This window comes from Eurosta solidaginis, chromosome 2 (genome assembly GCF_040869045.1).
Source record: "Eurosta solidaginis isolate ZX-2024a chromosome 2, ASM4086904v1, whole genome shotgun sequence".
In the NCBI taxonomy this organism is placed as follows: Eukaryota; Metazoa; Arthropoda; class Insecta; order Diptera; family Tephritidae; genus Eurosta; species Eurosta solidaginis.
The window spans coordinates 143,385,846-143,408,761 of NC_090320.1; the positions used below are offsets into that span (position 1 = coordinate 143,385,846).

General features: G+C 39.4%; 1 long non-coding RNA gene across 3 annotated transcripts; it reads right to left on the reverse strand.

The window, feature by feature from the left end:
* Positions 1–17,467: 17,467 nt before the first annotated feature.
* Positions 17,468–21,611, reverse strand: LOC137242385 (uncharacterized). 3 transcript variants are annotated; one of them, XR_010950216.1, is made up of 5 exons: positions 21,564–21,611; positions 20,299–20,445; positions 20,089–20,244; positions 19,323–19,692; positions 17,468–19,088 (listed from the first exon to the last, which is right to left on the reverse strand). It is a non-coding gene; the product is annotated as an uncharacterized lncRNA (long non-coding RNA). The 3 variants fall into 3 exon arrangements; XR_010950215.1 differs by having other exon boundaries at positions 21,477–21,601; XR_010950214.1 differs by lacking the exon at positions 21,564–21,611 and adding an exon at positions 21,306–21,557.
* Positions 21,612–22,916: the final 1,305 nt, after the last annotated feature.

A 22,916-nucleotide genomic window follows, 5' to 3' on the forward strand; every position in this document is an offset into this window, starting at 1 on the left:
GGAATGTTACTCAGAAACGGAAAATTCCTACCTATACATGCCAAACTTTCTTCTCGGCTTTCCCTTATTTTTCATCCATACGTATTTTTCACTCATACCTTCACACGCTTACCGCTCCACAAAACGAACACCTACACAGATACATTTGGTTCGCGCCTTGGCCGCTTACACTGATGCATCCACACGTTCATAGCCTTTCACAAATACCCATCCACCTACATAATACCGAACAGAACAAACACATAGTTACATACCATTCGTCAAGGCTGCTAGGTTGTTAGCAACATGGTGAAATTTTTCTTATTGTAACAACATGATGCCAAGCGCAACATCTAATTTCCGTTGCAACATTGTGTTCCCTACAGGCACAATGTTGTCAATGTTAATGTTATCATGTTAATATTATTTTAATGGCAACATTGCGGCTAAGGCACGGACCTGGACACAAAACACATAAACACATAGACGCATATACACTCTGCCACTCATTCAAGCCAGCATGGAGACAGGCTGTCGTTACAAAAGGTCACCTGGATTGGTGCTAGTGAAACCCAAACATTTATCAAAATTGGTGAATCGCTCCTTACAACGTACCTGTTGTCGAAAGTCAATGTAGTGGCGAATAAGAAAACCATATGTTAGTATTAAAATCTGCAGAAAAATGAAATTATATTTATTTCTTTCACACTCCTTCAAATAGTACTCATTCCCAAAATACCACTAACATTTCACACACTTTCAATTAATCGTCGTGATGGAAGCTGCACTGTTCATTATCGTAATCAAATAAATTTTGTACAAATTATTAAAAATAGTAATTCGAAAGTAATGCCAGAACTACATAAATCAAAATATTGCTGTTAGCAATTGTCCTTCGGTGGTTACAAGTAGCGCACCTGCTGTGGTCGCTCCACTGCACCCACCGTCAATGGCTGGCCCAATCAATGATCAAATGTCGCTTAGTATGCATGCAGCACAAAATCAAGTTTTCGATATGAATGAGCATGAATTTGGCCATCAATAACACCAACAGCAATGTGGACGTGAACAGGCAAGAAGTCCAGGCGGAACTGGAAATGGTAGTGGTAGCGGTGGAAATGTTGTTATGGATCCACACTATAATGTATTGTGGGTGCATGATGGTGGCGTTGGAAAATTGCAATGTTGCAATGTATTAGCTAGTGCTTGCCACATGCGATGTTGTAGTCGATAATTGATTAAATATATTTATTGTTATATCTTAAGCTGTGTGTTTTTTATAGAATTCATCGAATTTTCGTGCCATTTTATCGCCGGAACTAGTATTATAAGGTGGATGCGAGTATGTCAAGTGCACAAGCTTCGTTGAATTTATTGGCCTGCTTGGATATTCTTACGTCGGCACAAGATGCAAAGTGAGTAAATATTAGTAAAAAATAAAAATCAAGAAATTTTAATTGAGTCATAAGAAATACAACAGTCTTAACTTCTACGCATTAACTGAAGAGAAGTGAAGTTATTATGCATCTGATCTACCTAACAATATGCTGCCTTCTTCCTTCATCTACTGATCTGTGCGTCCTAGCGGATGTCATCGTACATAATTCCGAGATCATTAATTGATAACCGATCTATAAAAAGTAACCTTTGTACCACAATAGAGTACTTTATTACTCATTTGAACTCCTTCACAGTTTAGAATGTAAAGACGTCAACACCAAATTGGCCTGCATGGCAAAAACACAATGACTATTTTTTTGAAGGCGGTAAATACTTTGTTTTGTACTTGTTAAAACACAATGTAAAATGTACTATCCAAGCCTATAATATCAATATCATTAGCGCAACTTAGCTTATAACATACTCATGGTTATGCATGCCTATCGTAAGAGGCAACTTAGGTCCGCAGAGTCAAAGGTTCGAGGGTGAAATAAAAAATCGATCCCGTGGAAGACGGCTGGTACAAGAAAGAGTGCCAGTACGCACGCATATTCTGCTGCTACTGTTCTGCTATATGCGGATAATTTATTGTTGTTGTTGTATAAATGATAAAGACAATCCCCAAATATTTTAGGGAGTACTATCGATGTTGATGATCCTTTGCCGGATACAGATCCGTTACTTTCCGCTAACAAGCATCATCAAGGTACTAGAACTATCTTCGGTGAATTCAGGGATCATTTCCCCGTAAGATCCTTTGGTTTCTCGGCAGTGGCCAACTAACCAAGTATATTTTTCTGTGCGGGGTTATTATATTAAATCAACATTTAACAACTTAAGTTTATAAGATGTACATATATATGTTCTGCGTAGCTTTTTAATAGTTATATTTAAAAAAAATCTTTTTAAAATAGGTACATTTTTATAAGTTATATTTTTTTCTTTAATTCAAAATAAACCCAACAGACCTGCTTGCTTTTAGGAAGCAGCGCCCAAATAACAAAATCAAACCAAGGAAGCGTTGAATAATGAATATCAGATCATTAATCGTTTTGATAATTTTGGCGGTGGTTGAGATTATTCAGGACACAGCGTAGAGTCTATACGCTTTTCGGCCGATACCAATATAATGATTTGTAAGTATTTAGTTTTTAAATGTTCATTCACATTACAATCTTCAAAGCGTTCTCTTGTTTCACTTCAGGAGGTTTCGGCATGTTTGGCGGACGCGGTGAATATGCTTGCAAACTGTAACTTTCGATTTAGGCGTTGACGGTGGCGGTTATGAAAAGGAGGGTGCATTTATAAGAGAGACGAAAGAAATACCATTTGAATGCTCGGCACGTAGTAAGCATCATATTATGTTGCGAAAACCGGTAAATGCAGCAGCAGGACGTTGGTACTTGAAATGGGCGCGCATTGCTGGACCATCGTCAGACTGTGACTCATGCGGCCAGGCTTCAGCCACCACTGAGGATCAAGTTGTCTTCACCTTTAAACCATCGAAAAAGGCTAACAATGGCACTGATATAAATTCAGGTCAAATACCATCAATACTCTATCGTCTGATTACACAAGAATCAAGGCAACCAAGTGTAGCGAATTTACTTGCAAATCCTCTTATTTGCAACCTTCTGCTAAGTTCGAATCACTAAACTGTTGAATAAATTACTCCACTCTTCAATAATGCAAAATGGCCTTTATTAAAGTACTTCACAATAACACTTATATTTCGCTTACTGATAGTTTGCTTAACTCAAACTGATTGATAGCTTAAATGAAACTGATTTATTGCGCCTCGAATGTTGTTGCCTTTTATACTCTCTGATTTCCTCGTTCGCATCTTCTAGGCGCTTCCATTTCCAGAATCTACTAGTTGGCCATCAGCTATCAAATTTCTCAGCTGTAACTACAATTGTACGATTTATAGCTTCTCTCATTGCATACTTTCGGGAGTAGCTCAGATATATACATGTGGTTGTGCGTTGCTTCTCAGCTGCGTATACGTACATATGTGTAGACATAATGATTGAATTATTGATGTGCATTCACGTCGCTGCTTAGCATCGGCTTAGAGATGACAGTACCCTTAGTGTTGCTAATATTCGTGGCACTGCCCTCCACCTAAGTCTGATCGTCCCGATCAGACAAATCTTCCGATCTAAACGCCGCTAGCATCTCCAAATGTGCCACTCTTCTACTCCGTGGTTACCCAATTGTTTGTATGCGGTAGATGGTATCACTGATCCTCTTCACAACTTTGTACGGGCCTTCCCAACTGCACCTACTCTTGAATGGAACACCTTTCCGCCGGTGAGGGTTGCATAGCAGTACCAAATCTCCCTCCAAGATGCCATCCGAATTAAAGTTCTTATCATGCCAGTGTTTGATCTTACTACTCATTACCCTGGGCCGTTCCCTCACACTCTGTTGTTTGGCCAATGAACTACTTCGTAGAGCTTGCGCTTGACGGATTGGCTTCGCATAATCAGTATCGTTTCCACGTTTCACAACAGTAGTCGCAAACCCAAATCTACCGGGTACCCCAATGCTTGCCCAAGGACGCCCAGTCCCAGGGCCACAACAGCAGTTGCGTCCTGGCCTTCCTCAACCCAGGCGTAGTCACCCTTCACTTACTCCCAGAGTGGCGACGTCTCCCCCTATGCACTTCAGAGTTCTGCAGTTAAACTGTAATGGACTAACTGGGAAGATCACGGAGATAGTCGATTTCATGAAGCGGCACAACATCCGCATTGCTGCGATTCACTCACAGCAAGATCTGCACTGCAAACCTGTTCTGGGTATAATGTCCACAGAAAAGATCGCATGAGCGGAAATGGAGGCGGCCTCGCGTTTATCATACACCACTCTGTGCAATATCATATATTTGATCCTGGCATCGACTGTAGGGACAATGTCTTAGAACGTCAAGGCCTATCTGTCCGGTCAGGCGATGCAAACCTAGAAATCATCAACATCTACATCCCTCCTGCCACCTGTTGCCCTAATATTAGCGCCTTACTCACTGGCAACAATCGCATTATCTTAGGCGAATTTAATGTCCATCACGATCTATGGCATTCAAACTTGCGGGCGGACAGTAGGGGTGAGATGTTGGCGGATCAAATAGAAGAAACGACGTTCTGCACAATAAACGGAGATGCCCCCACACGTATGGTAGGAAGCTGTCACAGTTCGCCGGATATCTCAATCGTGAGCGCAGAACTCGTAAACTGCGTCAACTGGCAGCCGATGGTAACATTGGGATCCGACCACCTGCCTATACTTATTTCGTTCGAGCGTACCGCCGACTTCATCGTTACAGAAAAACGCACTTTCATAAACTTTAAAAAAGGAAAGTGGGAGGAATACAAATCTTTTACAGACAACCTCTTTGCTGCCCTCCCTATCCCGACTGATGTCCGCCAAGGGGAGCGTGTTTTCCGCAAGGTCATTGAATCCGCCTCGGCACGTTTCATTCCCGCCGGGAGAATTCCCGAAATTCGGCCCCACTTCCTGGCGGAGGCCGCAAATTTAGCGAGAGAACGTGACCTTATAAGACAGCTCGACCCAGGCAACCCCCAAATAAGGGATATAAACCAACGCATCAGATTGCTTGTGGATGAACACAAGCGGGCGAAATGGAAGGAGCACCTAAGAGGTTGTAACCTCTCTGCCGGTGTGGGTAAACTTTGGGCCACCGTAAAGTCCCTACCGAATCCGTCTAAGCACAATGGCAAAGTTTCCATCGCCTTCGGCGATAAAGTGCTATCGGATTCGAAAAAATGCGAGAGCGCTTTCTGCCGTCAATATGTAATGCATTCTACGCTCGACAAAGACATATGGAGGGCCAACAGACACGCACATAAACATAAATTCAGCGCATCACCAATTACCATCACCGCCAGAGAGGTTGAAGATGCCATTGGTTACGCTAAACCATCCAAAGCAGTGGGCCCAGACGGCATAGCCATGCCGATGCTTAAAAGCCTAGGGAAAGAGGGTTTCAAATACTTAGCACATGTCTTCAATCTGTCTCTTTCCACCTTTGTCATACCCCAAAAATGGGAAATGGCCAAGGTGGTCCCGCTACTAAAGCCTGGGAAACCAGCTAACATAGGAGAGTCGTATCGTCCGATATCTCTCCTATCGCCAGTAGCAAAGACGCTTGAAGCCATTTTGCTCCCCTAATTCCAAGCAAATTTAAAGCTAGCCTGTCATCAGCATGGCTTCAGAAAACTCCATAGCTTCAGAAAACTCCAATTGCGGTTTAAATCAAAACCCCCACCATAGAACAGTACTCGTAGCGCTAGACCTATCAAAAGCTTTTGATACGGTCAACCATGGCACGTTACTGCAAGACCTAGAAAGGTCTAGCCTTCCCCCATGTCTTAAAAGGTGGACCGCAAATTATCTGGGTGGTCGGCAGGCATCGGTGCAATTTAGAAACGAAACATCAAAACCAAGAAGAATTAAACAAGGGGTGCCACAGGGTGGTGTCCTATCCCCACTTTTGTTTAATTTCTACATATCTAAGCTACCTTCACCAGGAGTCACTATCGTTTCATACGCCGATGACTGCACAATAATGGCCACAGGCCCAGGCCCACATATCGATGAGCTCTGCAACAGAATAAACGGCTACCTCACTGATCTCTCCAGTTTTTTCGCCTCGCGAAACCTGGCATTATCACCGACTAAATCTTCCTTCTTTAGTCTTCACCGACTAAAAAAACCTTATTTACAACATGGACGTCCCAAATGTCGACCATTTTGAACATCCACGTCGATGGCACTACGCTACCGACTGTCCTGCACCCCAAAATCTTGGGTGTGACGTTTGATCAGGATCTACATTTTGGTGAGCACGCAGCCGCAATCCTCAAATCCCTTGCTGGCAGTACCTAGGGAAAAGATTAAGAAACGCTCATTACTACATACAAAGCAATTGGCCAGCCGTTTACGTGCTACGCGTCACCCATATGGTCGCCAAGCCTAAAAATTGCCCACTGAAAGAAGCTACAGGCCTGCCAAAATACTGCTCTCAGAATAGCCACGGGCTCCCTTCTTATGTCACCAGAACACCATCTACATAATGAGGCGAGAATACTCCCCATAAGGGTGAGAAATGAGATGCTAACCAAACAGTTCCTGTTGAATACCCAGAAACCTGAGCATCCAAACAGACATCTGATTGATGATCCAACGACGCCTAGGGGCTTAAAGAGTCATCTCCGTAAGTATTTTGAGGAAATACGGCACCTGAGAACCCAGCTGTATGAAGCAAAAAAACACAAGCAGGTGGTGAACTCCACAAACAGGCGTCGGACCTTTATGTCAGGAATTGCCCGGTGAATCCGGTACCCAAAGAAAAGTACCCAAAACTTGTGGAAGAGGAACCCATACTCCGAAGGGAAACGCACGTCACTCTTGCTCAACTTCTTTCTGGATACTGTAACAGTTAAACTCTTACCTATCCAGAATCAACCCCGACATACAAAATGTATGCCCCGCTTGCAATGTGTCCCCACATGACACCAACCATCTCTTTAATTGTAATGTGGAACCAAAGCCTCTAACACCCCTTTCATTATGGTCCACCCCTGTTGAAACAGCAAGTTTCCTTGGACTCCCGTTCGAGGATATTGATGACAATTTGTGATCGGTCGCGGCTGTTAGGTGGGATGAAGCACTGCTACAACAACAACATACTCTTCCACGTTAATTCATTCTACTTCCATTACCTCTCGTAACCGTGCTTGAAGTTCGGTCTTATTGCCGGTTGTATTCAATCCACGGCTTTCCAACTCCTTCTTCAGCTGCTGGATCTTCAACTCACTCAACTTTGCCATGTCCAAGTTGTATTCGCAGTCTTCGTAATTTATTCAACAATTCCTCTTCTGACACCAAATGTAACGAATTTACTTGCAAATCCTCTTATTTGCAACCTTCTGCTAAGTTCGAATCACTAAACTGTTGAATAAATATCTCCACTCTTCAATAATGCAAAATGGCCTTTATTAAAGTACTTCACAATAACACTTATATTTCGCTTAATGATAGTTTGCTTAACTCAAACTGATTGATAGCTTAAATGAAACTGATTTATTGCGCCTCAACTGTTGTTGCCTTTTATACTCTCTGATTTCCTCGTTCGCATCTTCTAGGCGCTTCCATTTGCAGAATCTACTAGTTGGCCATCAGCTATCAAATTTCTTGGTTCCTTCGGCAAAGTTTCTTATTTTGATCCCTAGAATATGATTTTCACAGAGCAATGGACGATTTTTTTGCCTCCCCACAAATTGACTCGGCCTAATGTATATAAAAGACATGTTAAGGTGATAGAGCCCATAAATGAAAAGAAGTCAAAAGAAGTCCGTCGACATAAGTCATATTTTGAGTCTTAAGAGGTCTTCCAAAGCTGCAATATGCGGCCGCATTTCTTCAATTTCCTCCATTTTAATGCTCTCCATCGCCAAAATGTCGTTTTTCTACTTCCTGGTGCTCAACAATACTGTTGACAGCAAGCGAAATCTTTTCCAGGAGCTCTTTTTGAACTCCAAGCTCCGCTTCGAGAGCATCTGCAGCAGATATAAGGGTACGCTTACACAGCCACCGATAAACTGAAAAATTGCAATCAGCTGATGAAATCCGCCAGATTATGTTAAAATTGCAACCGATTATCAGCGCGCAGCTTTTTTTCTTACATTTTACTTTTCCGCAAAAATACGCTTGCGTTTGTGCTTTTATGTGCTTATCCCACCTGTTTTGCACACAAATAATCAATTTTTCAGTCATCGCACAAATAATTAATTTTTCACAGTAAATGCACACAATTTATCGGACGATAAAATTGCACACGCGCGAATTTATCGGCAGTGAAAAACGACAACGGCCGACAACAATTCGGTGATCGGTTTAAATCATGGTTCAACTATATACAGGTTGGCTCATCTGTAAAGCAACAAAATATGTCTGTTCAAATTGTCAAAATATGTGTATTGGTGTTGGTGCGAATGGTATGGAATGGAAACATAAAACTTAGCAGTTTTTGTATGTGTAAGTAAAATGTTGCCAATGTGTTGGTTTCATTTTGAGTTTGCCATCTCCTTTTGACAATCCCTTCGACCATGCAATGACATAAATAAAATCAGCTGATGAGATGAGCCAACCTGTACATAATTGAACCATGGTTTAAATGTACACACGCTCATCTAAATACATGTATTTATTTTTATCGGACGATTACGACCGGCACCGGCGATCAAAATCGGTGGCTATGTAAGCGTATTCTAATGGATTTTCCCTTTCTTTGTGCAGCACTTGAGGTCTCTTGTAAACCTGTTGCCAGAAGCGAGCTACTTCCTTTTTTCCGCCTTTGTTGCAATTTCGTGCTATGTCCGGCCTACCCTCCATTAAAGCAACCAGTAGCTTTAGTTGCTGGTTATTTGTGAATTGTTTCGACCTTCATCACACAAAAAGTCTTTTAATCTAAATAAATTGAAAAAATAAACAAAAAACTTACATTTTTAAATTTTTGTTAATTTGCTGCTTTTTCGATGCTCTTTCGAGTGAACTTTCAAAACTCTCTTATTTAAAATGATTACTAGAAAAGTAAATTAGCACAGCTATTGTTTTTAAATAAAAGTTAATGTTTTTCTCATTATAAAATCATTAGGGGATTAAGTCCCAAAACGAAAAAATTAACTCAAATTTTTTATTGCGTTCGTGATGCCTACTTTTCTCCCAAAACACTGTTCCCCTTTTTCGAAGCTCGTTTGTGATAGCGGGAATTTGAAATAGCAATTAAAATTGTTACCTATTAAAATTAAAGATAATACAAGTAAGTAGCAATCCGCAAATACGCTCGAACTTAGTAAAAGAAGCTTCTCCTTTTACAAATTTAGCGTCATAACAATGGAAACCGTAGAAGATGCTTCTAAATATTTGCCGACTCCGAAGACAGTCCAGGAAATCACGCCACAATCGTCGATGGCAGTTCATCCAGTAAACAGGGGTCGACTCGCAAATGGATATTTCCGAAAGGTACTTTTAAAATCCAAATCCCACGATAGCAAACTTTTTGACTTGACCTGAATGAATCTTCCACTCTACGACCTGTTGTTAAATCTACTGCACCCATTCATGGATATACCTAAGGGGCAAATCAGCTGAGAAAAGCGACTTGCGAGAACATTAATGTGAGTTAAGCTGTTGCACATTTCTATAATTACTATTAACTTTATGTATAAATACTAACACAGCACTACCTATGTTTATAAAAAGGGGCACGGAGTTAAATTAAAATATGGGTTTTATTCACCATTCAAAACTTTAAACTGTAAACAAAGTTATGCAAATTAATGTAATTATTGTTTAAAATAAGCTAAAGATTGCGCGACGGCGGGCAGGCGGTATTCAAACCGATTATCGAATGATGCTGGCACGGTGCGTAAAGGATGGTAGTTTTAGGTAAACTAAAAACTCAATTGAGAGTGAGCGCGGTGGTGGTTGGCAAGCCACGGCTGAGCTGCACTGCTTGCGCTTGGCCGCACTGGCCGGGTGTTGCCAGACGGAGGGGGCGGACTTAGTCCGAAAATTGGATCATGTCTTCAACATGCTCCCCCCCCCCCCCCCCCGCCCGACGCGTTGATGGGTTAAGGGCGGCGTCAACTCTGTCCAGGGCTGCTCGTGCCTCGGCTACTAATTGTCTTATTTTTTTTTCTTTTTGACGAGCCGATTGGCTTCGTACCGCGCTCTGGCGGTTTTCCGTGCGGGCTCGTGGGGTTGCCCTGTCTCTTCGGCGGCTGTCGTTGTCCGCATGGTTGTTCGGTCGAGCCCGGTGGAGCAAAGTGTGGTGGCCGAGTGAGCATTTTCGGCAGCTGCTTGGGGAGTCGCACGCCCCGGTGGAGTGTGAGATTGCGAGGCAGTTGAGGCAGTGCCGGTGGGTTTTGGCACATTGGTATCTCTCCTCGGGTTGCATCGCTAAAAAGGCCCGGCACTGTCTCAACACATGCCGTTGACCACAGAGGCGACACTTTGGTCCCTCGGTTGTTCTGCGGGTCCTGTAAAGACAAGAAAAGAGAAAAAAATATTCGTATTTTTTTAGGCATGGGTGAGGGTAGCTTATATATCTTTTTCAGATTGCTAGGGTCATGAAACAGAGGGTACCAGAGGTAGGGTTGGCATTACTAGGCAGTTGGTAGCACGCACAGTTTGGCAATATTACGGGTTATTAGTCCATTTTGGGTTTTGAGTTCCACAACTCGAACATTGTTATCCGATCCAGGGTGTAAAGTGATTACCCGTCCCAAACGCCATTCGTTCGGGGGTAGTAAATCATCCTTTACCACGACTAAATCTCCAACTTGAATATTGCGTTGAGGGCATTTCCATTTATACCGCTTATGCAGCTCCTTGAGATACTCGTTCTTCCATCGTGTGCTGAATTGGTGGTGAAGCACTTTCAGTTTCTGCCATTTGTTGACCAAGGTGAGATGCTCTGCAGTTGGCTCCGGTAACGACAAGAGCGGCGCGCCACGTAGGAAATGCCCTGGGGTTAGGACTAGGGTATCCATTGGATCTTCGGACATAGGGGAGAGCGGTCGGGAGTTGAGGACCGCCTCTATGCGTACTAAGAGGGTAGTAAGCTCTTCGAAGGAGAACTTCTGGTTTCCTGCTACTTTCGTAAAGTGTATCTTGAAACTTTTCACGGCCGCTTCCCATAGCCCACCCATGTGTGGAGCGTATGGTGGGATGAATTTCCATGAGAATCCGTGAGGTGCATATTTTTCTGCGACGTCTGTAGCGACTTCCTTGAGAAATGTGGTGAATTCCCTTTGAAATACGCGTTGTGCGCCGACGAACGTCTTTCCGTTGTCAGAAAATATCTGATGGGGTAGGCCACGGCGACCAGTAAATCCGGCAAAGGCTGCGTTGAAAGCATTCGTGGTGAGATCAGAGCACACTTCTAAATGAACAGCCTTTGTGGAAAAACAGACGAACACACAAACGTAAGCTTTGACATACGAAGCTCGGCGAAGGGGAGAAGTTTTTACCATAAATGGTCCAGCAAAGTCGACTCCTGTTGTATGAAAGGGTAGGGAATACGTTGACCTCTCGGGTGGCAAGGCTGCCATTATCTGCGTTTTCATCTGCTGTTTATAGATGGTGCAGGTTTTGCAGTGGAAGACGAGCTTTTTGACCTTTTGCTTCAAACGTGGAATGTAGTACTGTTGCTGTACCATTCGGATCATCAGCTGTTTGTCGGCGTGCAGCAGGTGCGAATGGAGGAAGTCTAACAGAAGAGAACAAAATCGAGAGTTTTCGGGTATGATAATTGGGTGCCGCTCATTAAAGCTATAGGTGGCATATGCTAATCTTCCAGAAACTCGCATGATTCCTGAGTCATCTAGCATGGGGTTTAATGTCAGAAGGGTGTTCTTTTTGGGTAAGGGTCCTGACGTTTGAAGCAGCTCTATCGTGTCTCCGTAATGATTCCGTTGAGTTTGAATGATGATTTTGATTTTGGCATCATTCACTTCGGCGTGGGTGAGGTTAAGCGTGGCTGGAACTTCTAGTTTTCTTGCTCTTCGGATAAACCGCAACATATAGGCCACGACTGTAAGTGCTCGAGAAAACGACGAAAACCGGTCGAGTATGTCTATATTTTCTTCCTGCAGGGTGTGGAATACGTCCACATGTCGTTGTTCGGGGGGAGTTGGGTGATGAGAAATATCCTTTGGCCACGAAGTTGATGGGTTGATAAGCCAATTAGGTCCTTCCCACCATAATGGACATTGGACTAAATCCTGAGGCTTGCAGCCTCGAGTGCCCAAATCCGCTGGGTTATCCTTACTGGAAACGTGCCTCCAAATGGCGTTGTCAACGTTCTTAAGAATTTCAGAGGTTCTGTTGGCGACATACGTTTTCCAGGTATGGGGTGGTTTTTCTAACCAGGCCAGTACGATGGCAGAATCGCACCAGAGAATAAGTTCGTGTTGGGGTAGATTCAGCTCACTTCGCAGCTGTTTCACTAGCTTGGAGAGTAAAACTGCTCCACAGAGTTCCAACCGTGGAAGACTCACGGTTTGGAGGGGTGCTACTTTGCTTTTAGCAGCTAGCAAATGGGATGAAAAACTATTTTCATGGGTTTGTACTCGTAAATATATACAGGCACAAAATGCTTTTTCTGAAGCATCTGAGAATCCATGCAGCTGGATTAGTTTATCGGGGGAATACTGTACCCACCTAGGGATTTTAATGTCTCTGATATGAGGTAAATTTTCATAAATTGAGGTCCATTTTTCGAGAGCTCCGGGCTTCACGTCCTCGTCCCAATCCGTTCCTTCCATCCAGAGTTGTTGCAGCAACATTTTGGCAAGAATCATTATTGGTGAAAGCCATCCTGCGGGGTCAAACAGTTTTGCGACTGCTGATAGAATCTGCCTTTTTGTAGTCGTGTTTTCTGCTGATGGTGGATCATACGTGTAGGTGAAGGTGTCGGTTAGCGCGTTCCACTGAATTCCAAGGGTTTTTGTGGAACTCGAATCATGGAATTTAAGGAAGTCGACGTCTAGCAAATCAGGGTCGGGAACGGGTTTTAAAATTTCAGGGTGGTTTGCCGACATCTTCCTCAAAGGGAACCCTGCCGATTTTAAGGCTTCGATAACTTGAGTCATAGAGTTCAAAGTGGACTGTATATTATGACCGCCTGACAAAATATCGTCAACATATGTTTCGTTTAATAAAATGTTTTTAGCGAGCGGATATTCGTCTTGACAATCGTGGGCGAGTTGGTGTAGGGTTCGAATCGCCAAATACGGCGCGCAATTTACACCAAAGGTAACTGTTTTTAGGCGAAAATCTTCTATCGGCAGAGTTGGGTGTTTTCGAAAAACGATTCGGTGAAAATCTTTATCTTCTTCGTGGATGAGTATTTGGCGATACATTTTCTCAATATCGCCGTTGAAAACAAACTTATAAAGTCGCCATTTGAGTATGACGAGCATTAAGTCATTTTGTAGAATGGGGCCTGTATGAAGCACGTCGTTCAACGAGTTGCCAGAATGCGACATTTTTGATGCGTTGAAGACGACTCGCACTTTTGTGGTTTTGCTGTCGGGTTTTATGACAGCATGATGGGGTAGATAAAACGATAGATATTTACCATCTCTAATCATCTCTTGTTGGGAGACGGGTTCCATGTGATCCATGGTTAAATATTCATTAAGGACTTCAAAATATTTGTCTCTTAATTCGGGTTTTCTTTCGAGGGTTCGTTCGATGCTGATGTACTGCTGTTGTGCTGCGGGTCGTGAATGATTGGCTGGAAATTCCAATTTGAAGGGTAGTCTGACTCTGTAGCGTCCATCTGCCTCACGAATTGTGGTTGTCCGGTAGAGTGTTTCACAGTATTCATCATCTGCTGATCGTTGTTGGGTTTGGTGAACTTCTTCCTGTTCCCAAAATTGTCTCAAAAGTTGATTGATGGGGTCATCGGTGCATTCAGTGACATGAGTGCTGAAGGTTGATACCTTTTCAGCTACAGGGCCGCTTAATATCCATCCGAATATTGTGTTTTGGGCAAGTAATGTTCCACTCACATTTCGTAGGAGCCCCTCGGTGAGGATTTGCGGGGTGATATCGCTGCCGATTACCACATCGATTTTCGATGGTATCGAATACTGTGGATTGGCTAATGGTAAATGGGACAGTTCTTCGAGATCGATGCTTGAAACTCTGACTGTGGGCAAGAACTTAGTTAGCTTCGGCAAAATTATTGCTTGTGCGTCTATCATTTGGGTTAAGTCTGCTGAACAGAATGTTATCTGGCAGACTTTATTGGCATTTTTCACAACCGTTCCACCCATTCCAGATATCTGGTGGAGAGACTCTTTTGTGGGTAGACCAAGAACCTTTTGTATACGGGATGATCCAAAAGTTTTTTGTGAACCTTGGTCTATTAGGGCACGAATTTTATGAAATTCGCCAGCAAAGTATACTGATACTATTGCTGTGGGTAGTAGGGTGGTTCCATGATTACTCGAGAAGAGTGAAGAAACCGGGTTTTTGTCTTGAGACTGTAGGGAGGAGGTGGCTCTTGCGGCGGTTTTCGATGTTGAGGCTCGCTCGTCGTCCGTTCTCCTAGGGGTGCCGGCTTGGGCATTTTGAGCTCTGGGGTTTGGTTGTGATTGTTGGGGTTTGGGCTGCAAATGCAGTAGCGAATGATGACGCTTTTGGCAATAAACGCACGTGAAACTACTTTTACATTCGTTCTTGGGGCGTGACGTAGACAAACAGTTTTCGCAATAAGTATTTTCTCTCACAAATTTGATTCGGTCTGATACCGATAAATTTCTAAACCTAACGCAAGATTTGACTGCGTGGTATTGATTGCATAATCTACACGAAGCCGTTTTATTGAACTCCGTGTGATATGCATGGGTTCTATTATTGTTAGATTGGGTCGAGTTTTGATTCACCGTTCGTGGCGTAAAACTCGTCCTAACCCAAAGCGCACCCCTTGTCGACCGCCAGTGGCGGCCGACACGCACTTCACTTACCTACGGCGGACTTAGTCCGAAAATTGGATCATGTCTTCAACACTTTAATTTCAATATGTTCAGGTATCTAGCTCATGGAACGCCTCTAGAAATAATCGCTTCTATGCATAAATTGGGGAAAACGGCGGTCCGCAATATTGTTTTAGATTGGTGTGAAGTAGTGTGGCCAGCTTTGTCCCCTACATATCTAAATGAACCTACTATGACGCAATACTCCGAGAAATATTGCGTCATAGAATACTCCGAGATCGCGGAAGACTTTCTAAAATTGTGGAATATGCCAAATTGCGTCGGGGCGATTGATGGCAAGCATATTGCCATCACCTGCCCTAGAAACTCTGGTTCTCTGTACCTCAACTACAAAAAGTGTGTTTTCCGACAAACTCCTTTTGGAAAGGACCTTATCAGTAACAGTTTGACACTTCCTATTTTTCTTTGTTCGCGATGCAGCATTCCCACCGAAAGAAAATTTAATGTGGCCATACCCTGGTTCATTTTTGTCTCGAATAAAATCAGTTTTCAACTATCGGCTGTCAAGAGCCCGTGGAGTCGTCGAAACCAGTTCTCATTTTTAATTAAAGTTTTCAATGGCATCGAGGCCTGTTCGCTTTAATAAGAACTACACATCCTAACCTTTTCAACAATGCAACAACTGTGTGTCTGCTCCCACCATGCCACAACTTCATGCGGGTTTGTGACCTAAAATTGTGCAGTTCTGTTACATATTGAGTATTCCCCTGGGACAGCTTATCAGGTTATCAGCTTATGTGATTAAGTTTTTGACACAGTTTACAAAAGCAAAATACACTGAAGCGAAATAATTTTTGATCAGATAAGTTGATAAGCAGACTGACGAAAATACACCAATAGTCTTTGAATACTCGGATTAGTTGAACCAGCAACTTGTATTATAAGAGAAATAAAAAAAAAGATAAGAGAAATAACCATAATTAAAAAGCTATAAAATTTATTTTTCCACCTTGTTTTATTAAAGTGTATTTATTGGGTAACAATATTTATTGAAAAATTAAAAAAATATTAAAATTCAGTTTTTAATAAAAATAAGTTTACATGTTTTTAACATATTAACTCGTATTAAATTTTTACGTATATTTTCATCTAAAATTATGGAAATTATTTAAAAAGCAGTAATTCTGGAGAAAATTGCAATTTTCATAGTGTACAACTTTTTTCTTTGTTCACTGTAAAAGATGTTAATTTACAGTCTTAAAAATGTTAATGTTAATAGGCTAGTTCAACAACAAAAAAAGTTACTGGAATTCACAAATTTTTGCTTTTTTATATGAGAAATGACAGAAATTAGTAAAATCCAATACTTTTTTTTTATTGGACAGACCTAATGTACTGATTTTTCAAAAACAGTAAACTTTTGGGCCGTATTATGTACGGCGAAGTGGATGCTGAATGAATTTTCGAATACGTATAAAAGGCCAATAACACGCTATATAGGTCGCTTTGTTGTAATGACAGTTGTTGACAGAAAAAAGGGCAAACCTTACTATTTAAAATAAGGTTCCTAAATAGTCGCACTCTCCATTTAGAAGTATTCGAAAATCAAATCACCATTCACTTCACCGTGCATAATATTTTATAATAATATATAATATTGGTTATTAAAAAAGTCATCTTATTTCTTAAATAAGGCACACGTTAATGAACATTTTGCTTTTTGATTAGTTTTAATTTCAAATGGAATGCTAGTGTTCCCATCATAATTATAGAAGCAATGAATTTTCCAACATTATTACAATATATTTTTTTTTAGTTTGTTGCACTGTATTGTTCTCAAACATTGAAAAATTAAAATCCAGTTCTGTAGCTCATTTAAGGTTAGTATAATAATGTGAAAGTTAAAAGTACCTCAAAATTTTCTCTGCATTTTCATCATTTCTTTGTGTAGGGTGTGGATAATGTTCTTTCATACAACGCATAAACAAAACGAAAGTTTTCTATACAAATGTATGGAAGAAAAACCTAACCGACAAAACAAAAACCAAATCTGAAAATTCAGGAACAATTTTAAGTTCTTCTAACTTGTACATTACAGGGTTGCGTGATTCTAAATCAGGCCTGGGCAGCTTCGCCCGGCATAAAATAAAATAAAATGTATTTATTATTTGATTCCAAATCTAAGATACTTTTTATTTGTTATTTGAATCTCCTTCCAACTCATAAATTCTTTTGATTTGTGATTCGAAAATTTTTTCAAATGAAAGATACATTTTATTTTTTACTTGAAATATTTTTTTTTTATTTAAATTTTTTCTTTTTCAAATAAAAGATAAATTTTTTTGGTTTTTGGGTTATGTATTCGTGATTCGTATTTGTATTTCAAATAAAAAATAAAATGTATCTTTGATTTGAAAAAATTTTCGAATCACAAATAAAAAGTATTGGTTGGAAAGAGATTCAAATAACAAATAAAAAGTATATTTGATTTGGATGGAGATTCAAATCACAAATCAAAAGTACCTTTGATTTGGATGGAGATTCAAATCATAAATAAAAAATATCTTTGATTTGGATGGCGAATCAAATCACAAATAAATTTGATTTTCAGATTCGTTACTCATTCAAATAAAAATCACGCAACGCTGGTACATTATCATACTAAATTTAAATGGTCTAAAAATATGTTTGAAATTTTTAATTTAGGCAGGTTGTAATGCATGTAAAACTTAACATTTTGCATGGAGCTCTATAATTATAACGGGCACAATAGCATTGAGCCTAAACTTTAAATATTAGTTGTAATGGCAATACACTAGCCTTTGCATTTTGGTTGCCAAAGGACAATATACATAAATATAAAAAAAAATATATTTCAAATTGCCTCTGTATATACAGTGCCGAATATAAATATTGGCACACTTTATTTTTGCAATTTTCACTCATTTCTTCTTCAGTAAAATAATTTTGTCAAAAACTATGTACTACGATTCAATGCAAAAACTATAATCCTTGTTTAAAAAATGTTTGCAAAATTCATGAAAATTATTTTGGCTTTTATTATTATGAAAATCCATTTTGGCTTTTTGACAAAGAATAATATTAAAAATAACGCTAGCCTATATATTTTTAGTTCTGTTGTCAAAGGACAATATAAATATAAAAACAATTGTATTTCAAATACATTTGTACTTTTTTCATACTACACATTTTGACTATTTTGACTTAAAATAATATTGAAAATAAAGAACTTCTTTCAAATACATTTGTACTTCCGTATTTCACATTTTTGGGTAGCTAATATTTTGTATATTTGTAGCCGGACTTATCTGGGTTTCGCGATTCATTCAAATGCAAATCACGCAACTCTGATAAGCCTTATATTAGAAAAAATTTTAAACTTTAAAGAAATGATATAAAGGTTTAAAAAAGTCAATATGAGTGCGGCTATAAATATGAGGTTAGGTATGTACAGTGGCTCACAGCTTCAATCATCCACTACGATTCTCCAAAGTTTTGTACGATTAAATAAGCAGGGGTTATTTTCAATAATTTTCGTGTAAAATATAGTAAATTCTATTACAGGATCACATAAAGAAATTTCGGAGTTTATATAAAATTCAGGAAAATTCATCAAAATTTAAAAAATTGCCATCAACATTGTCAACTTTTTCTCTAAAATTTTTAGAACATTTTTGGGTATGCAATGTTGTAGCTCATTGGCCTGTACATCGAATTTCACTTATCGTTTTAAAATAAATTAATGTTAAGTAAAATAAGCCTTTACATTCTCGTATTGATTCAAATAAAGTACAAAAATTTATAAATAAAATAAAATCGAATAAAGAACATGTAAGTATAATGAAGCACAAATAAAACGAATAGTGGGAAACAGTAAAGCATGAAATAACGTGCAAGTAATTCACCGCTGGAGTAATTTTACTTGAAATTCGCGAATTTTTAAGCCAATAAGGGTTGTATTGGTATATTATAACTACCCTTTAACTATTTTGTAACTCGCTTTTTTAATATTTTTCAGGCACGTAATGGTAATCCTGAATTTATTGATTTATTTACTACAGTTTCTAAGCGTCGTACCTGCGAACATTAAGTTTCCACGCATTCAACTAAAATCTGCAAAAAGAAAATAAACAAATACATTAAAAACAATTAAGTTATTTTTGTCAAAATTAAATATTTTTCTTTTTAATTATTTACGTGTATAGCGGGTTGTAAACTTATAAATTGGAAATTTTTGAAAAATTAAGTAGGAGTTTTGGGAGCTTTTAATCTTGTCGAGAAAAGATATACAAATTTACATTTAGTTATACTGCAAATATAAAAAGTTTAGTATATTGTATAGATCACCTTATTCCCCAGGCTCATATTTCATTGTCATGACGGCATTGGTCAAAACTTGGATGGCTTTCGTTTGCTTTTTCTCGCTCATCTCTTTTAGGATGGATGTTATCATTTGGCTGAACCCTCCTACTGTCTCATTTGCTGTTTGCCCCATTCGATTTTTACACATATCTTTATATAATTTGCATACCTCACGAAACTCTCAATTCCCATCGCTATCAAGTTAGTAGATATTTGAGCCGGTGTATGTTACAAATATTCCATGTCTGATGTAAATTCGAAGACAGGTGACTCCAAACAAGCAGGTGACATTGAAGATGGAGGTGTAGGAGGGGAATTTGCTTTATTTGTTACAATGTTGGCTGTGCTTCGAATTCTGGAAAATAAAGTGAATAGCTTATAAGTTTTCGACATATATGTACATGTAATAATTATAGCTTTTAATAATAATATATAAATTATAGCTTTTAATAATCTTGCAAATCTGGCAGACTTGGTTCCACCCAATATTTTGCTCACCGAAATTGTTAAAATGTATCTCGAATTATAAAGTTAAATTTGTTAAAAATAGTTTTTTTGACAGGAGAGATAGGGTATTTTCTACATCCACAAAAATTAACAAAAAAATCACAACAGGTACCCAACAACTCGTTTTGGTCCCGGTTTCTATCTAAATCTACTTCTGATTATGCATATATTTCTATTTTTATTACTAGCTAAGCTTTTGCATCTACTTACACAAATTGTATAATATTTTCGCAACAAAACTTACGGACGGGCCTTAACGAATTCCTTTAAAAAGGTCACATTTTTGAATAATGGCCAAGTGACCATCTCTGTCGCGCCACTTCCTGATGGTGCGTCAAACTTCCAAATTTACGAGAATACTTTTCTCGCAACGACTACCAACGTTTTGGGCACTGTTCCTCTATAAATACAACATTACTAATCTAGGAAATACTCATAAATACATTTTACTTACCTGTTGCTCCCAAATCGTGGGCCACTTGTGCCCAAGCTGCCTCCTTTTTTTCTGACAATCTCTACCCCAGTAAGGCTTTATTATAAGTAATTACTCGTCAAACATTTTTTTTTTTTCAAAATCTTATATTCAAAGTTATTGTTTAAGCTAGAAGGAAAGTAACAAAACAAAAAAAGAAGAAATCGCTGGCTGTGCAGTTTCGAAAATCGAAAAAACTACTGGAAGTTATTAAATAATTAAATAAATGTTCAGACTTTGAAACAAAAAACAATCTACATAATAATACCCGGTATACAAGGCCAGTTTAATGTTACTTTCGCTTTGTCGATGTCTTAATTGGGGTGGAGGGGTGCTAAATGCCAACAATAATGCTACTAAATTAACACTGCCAACGTCATCAGCATCAGTGCCAAAATTAGGTGTCACCAGTTCTGCAAGCTATTCACAACGTAGCCGTTCAAAGAATCTTTATATCGTTTTTAAAGTAGTCAAATCGAAAGCGCGCGAAGAAGATGACTCTAATCTTCTTGGCGGCGAATGCGTGCCAAACTGGGAATTATTAGCACCTAGAGGAAATCGTTTTTATTTTCCAAATGCACTTGGTACCGCATGGCAAAGTGCATCAACAACTATCACGCTTGAGGCGCCACTGGCGTCACTTGAAGCACATGAAATGGGTATTGGCCCTATTTTATGAATCCTTTAAGTGGCAAACGGTGGCGGCCACCGTGATGGGATGGTAGCGTGCTCCGCCTACCACACCGAATTCCCTGGGTTCACACCCCGTGCAAAGCAACATCAAAATTTTATAAACAAGGTTTTTTAAGTGTATTTCTGCCATGAAAAGCTCTCAGTGAAAACTCATCTGCCTCGCAGATTCCGTTCGGAGCCATCACAAAACAATTAGGTCCCGTCCCGCCAATTTGTAGGAAAAATTAAAAAGGAGCACGACGCAAATTGGAAGAGAAGCTCGGCCTATAATCTCTTCGGAAGTTATCGCGCCTTACATTTATTTTATTTATTTATTGGCGAACCATTTTATTCTTGGGCAAATGGTAAAAATCTTTATAAAGTGGATGATCGCTTCAAAAAGAATCACTTTGCGGTCATTAGTACTGAGGATGGGGAAGCAATTTTTTCTGGCGCCATGTACACTAATTCCCCATGTGACTATTTACAAATTAAATCTTTAATTGACGAACAGTTCTAGCAGAGAAAAACAGACATTATATTTATGAATCCAAAGTTGTTAATAGTTAAATTACAGAAACAAATTTTATAAAATGTCAATGTCGACACATGTAAACAAAAAAATGACAACCAATACGGCAAGTGACATAGAAATCAAAATTCAACAGATTTCTATGTCGTGCGCCATGTAGCCATGCGTTGAGTAATCGATTACACGTTCATCGCATTGAACAGATTTCACAAGTGACAGTACTCAAGCAATGCAGTGCACTGGGGTCCTATTCGCTAACTGTGAGTTTTAAAGTGCACACTCAAAATCGTGCAAATTCTAATATTCCGATTCTGTAGCAGTGCGTATGAGTTTTAACTGTCAAATGGCTGTATACTGATTGTCAAAAATCGCAGCTTTATGGTTGGTGCGCTTTGTTATTTATGTTAAAATTTGAATACCAAATTTAAAAATTCTTTAAAAAACGACAATATAAGTAAATAAAAATGGAAAATAAAGCAAAAAAGGCTTCAAATGAACAAAAGGAATATTTAATTTGCTTCATGGAGAACAACGTGGAGTTTGCAAATGATAGGTAAGTGTATTAAATAAAATATACTTGTGTTCTAAGTGCAAGATGCACCTTACGCGTTTGGGAGGCGGAGCTGTATCAAGCCCATTGCCAGGATGTCGGGGTGCGTGGACATTTAGCCGATATTGAGTGTTCATTTTTATGAATGTCTGGTGATGTATAAAAGGATACGTTTTTACCTGGGTATCTATAATTCTAGGGCGGTAATGGAAATTATGAATCCATAAAAGGATATTTGTAGATCCACAATATTTCGAAATATGTGTACGTGTACAAAGAAATCATGAAAAATACAGCAATCATATGACAACTTGTTCCATTTTTGTATAAATATTTCTTTACAGAAATAATAGTTTTAATTTTCATCTTCAGAGTATTAATTCCGAGAGTAAATCCCGTTCCATTTTTGTGTAAATATTTCTTTACAGAAATAATAGTTTTAATTTTCATCTTCGGAGTATTAATTCCGAGAGTAAATCCCGTCTTTTGTAATCTCTCCCGACATTTTCTGATGTGTTTTAGCAGTCGACCACCGCTGTAAATATTTAACTTCATTTCACTCTTCAAATTCGGAAATTTCTGCCTTTCTGATGGCGTAAGTAGTAATCCCGTGGCAATTTTGATGTAGGATATTAGAGGAAAGATTCGAAGTAATTGTGGACATATCTGTTTATACCATAGCACTCTTCATTTCAATGGTAAAGTAGTCTTGCAGCGATTAAGACACTCCCCGAACGTTTTGCTATCGATGTTGATGGTCCTTTGTCTGCTAAATATGTGTATGATACATTCATACTTGCAACAGGATTCGTCTCGGGTAGGGGAAGTTGACATTTTTTTTGAGGA